Raw genomic sequence first — 2931 nt, 5'->3', positions numbered from 1 at the left:
AGGGTTTAGTGGCTATTCACGGCGGTGATCTAGGATTCTGATCGGAGAATATGGTGGACTAAGGAAGAAGACGGCGGTAACAGAGACTGGAGAAAAAGACGACGGCTAAAGAAGAGGAGGAAGCGATAGAGGTAGTGGCTCCAAGAGTGGTGGTCACGACAGTAGAGGAGAAGGCGACGACGTGAGAATATCTGCACCAACGACGATGAAGATGTCGATGACAACGGTAGATGTAGAACAGGTGCAAAAGGAGTAGAGAAAGTGATAAGTCTCTCCGATTGGTAGTGTTCGCTGATGTGAGAGAAAGAGAGAGAGAGAGAGAGAGAGAGAGAGAGTGGTTTTGAGAAATGAGAGCTAAGTTTGGAAACACATATGATAGGAATACATATATATATATATATATATATGGGTAGTTTAGTCATTTTGCCTAAATTTGTCCTTATGGCCAAACTATTTCAACATTTGGACTTATGGCCAATAAAATCTAAATTTGGGTTTATGAACTGAGTGCCCATTTTGAAATTAATTTCATTTTTTTTAAATGAAAACAATATACCATATAGGCTTGTTTTTTTATTTTTTTATTTTTTAAAAATAAAAAACAAAACGAAAGCAGAAAATAGAATATGAAAGCGTTAACAAATGACCTCCTAATATCCTATCATATTTATGTTTTGAGTTGATCTCTTAAGTTTTAATTAAGTTATTGTGTCAAGTAATTTTGTTTCCTATATAATTTTATGATGTAAGTTTATCTAGCTGAGGTTAAATAATGTCATGGCACATGTATCCTATCCTATCATCATAATATTTGTAAGCCCTACCTTTGTTGGTGGTGATTGCCCACTTCCCAAAGGCTATGAAAATAAAAGGGTAATTTCACATCAGTATATTTAAAATTTTATTTTTAAATTAATAATAAATTTTCTAAACATTAAAATATAAAATCATAAGCTTTATCATGTGTTTGTAATTTGTTTTTTAGAGTACTTCTGAGAGGTAATTTCCCCAAAATACAACATGAGGTTGCACTTCCCCTACATCCACGACGACGGCGGGTTTGATGTAAATCTTGTTTTTCCGAACTTTATCTATAAGAAGATTGGTGATTTTTCCTGAATCAAAAATTCTTCTTTTGTTGTGATTTTGTATATTGTTATTTGTAGTTCTTGTTAGGTTATTTGTTTGGCCCTTAAAGGTCTTCTTGTTTTTTTTATTTTTCTTGATTTGTATGTTGTTTATTTTTATTTTAATATAATTACTTTATAACTTTTCTAAAAAATAAAAGGGTTGTGTCATTTTGATCCTTATAATTTCGATTGACTTGATTTTGACCCTAAATTTTCAATTGTGTGTTAATTTGGTCCAATCAGTAAAAATTTTGACAAAAAAAGGCATGTGCATGGCACATGCAATGTTTTAAAGGACAAAATGGTCTATTTACTGGCACCTAACTTGGTGAGTTATCAGTTATTCAAAGTGAACTAACTCACTAAAACCTAACTCACTCAAATATACACATATATATATATATATATATATAAGAAGAGTGTTGCTACTAGCACTTGTCTAAATTCTTTGGACTCTCAAATTTTCTTTTATTACAATTATATCTTGAAATAAAATTACATTAAAAGACATCATTTAATGAAACACCTACCTACCAAATAAGAACTAACATTATACGATATTATACACCCACCCCTAACCCTACCTCCACCTCCAGCTCTACGTATTTCACCTTTGTAAATCATAAACCTGTCACTCTTCATAACCAACTAACATAAACGTTAAACCTGTTACTCTTTATAACTATCTTAAACCCTGAACGTATTCTCTTTATCACCATCACAAACCCTCTTAAACCAGTAACTTTGAACTAAAAAGCTCTTTTTAAGTCCAACGTATTACTTTTCATCAGTTATTTCACCTTGTAAAGTAATGAAGGACAACAACAATTCTGATAAGGATGGCGTTCCATTGGTAAGCTTATATGTCTTGCATTAGCATTCATGGTTGTTTTCAATCATTGTTGTTTTGTTCGAACTATTCAGTGCTGGTTTGCCGATTGTTAAGATTATTTGGTAACATAGTATTGAATACAAACATTTAGTTCGATATATGGGTTCTGAATAGTAATTCATATAGTTAGTACTATTAAACCGAGCATGACTTTTATTTTCGGCATTGGTATACTGAACGGTTTGATTTTTGTATCTTCAATACCAAATTGTGTTTTTCACGAGGGTTTTTCCCTCTAAAACCCCCTTTCACGCTAAAATAAACCAAAAAACAAAAATGTGATAAAAAAAAGAAAGACAATGTTGTTGATAAGATGGAGAGTCGGTATTTACCTGAGAGGAATTTTTGATGCGTTTTCTGTAATGGACAGGAATTTCCAACGAGTTTTCTGGCAAAATTTTTTAGATACCGTTAGTAGCACTTGTCTAAATTCTTTAGACCCTCCAATTTTTAATTTTTCTTTTATTACAATTATATTTTGAAATAAAATTACATTAAAAGATATCATTTAATGAAACAACAACTTACCAAATAAGAACTACCACTATACATTATTATACACCCATCCCCACCCCTACTTCCACCTCTAGCTATACGTATTCCACCTTTGTAAACCCTAAACTCTCTTCATAACCAACCAATATAAACCCTAAACCTGTTACTCTTTATAACTATCTTAAATCATGAATGTATCATCTTCATCACAATCGTAAACCCTCATAAATCAGAAATTTTTGAAAGCTCTTTTCAAGTCCAACGTATTACTCTTCATCAGTTATTTCCCCTTGTAGAGTAATGAAGGGTGATGACAACAATTATGATGAGGATGGCGTTCTATTGGTAAGTTTATCTGTCTTGCTTTAGCATTCTTGGTTGTTTTCAATCGTTGTTGTTTTGTCCGAGCTGTTC

Source organism: Camellia sinensis, chromosome 10 (assembly GCF_055761805.1).
Source record: "Camellia sinensis isolate YWXY chromosome 10, ASM5576180v1, whole genome shotgun sequence".
NCBI lineage: Eukaryota > Viridiplantae > Streptophyta > Magnoliopsida > Ericales > Theaceae > Camellia > Camellia sinensis.
Note: the sequence above shows the minus strand (reverse complement) of the source record.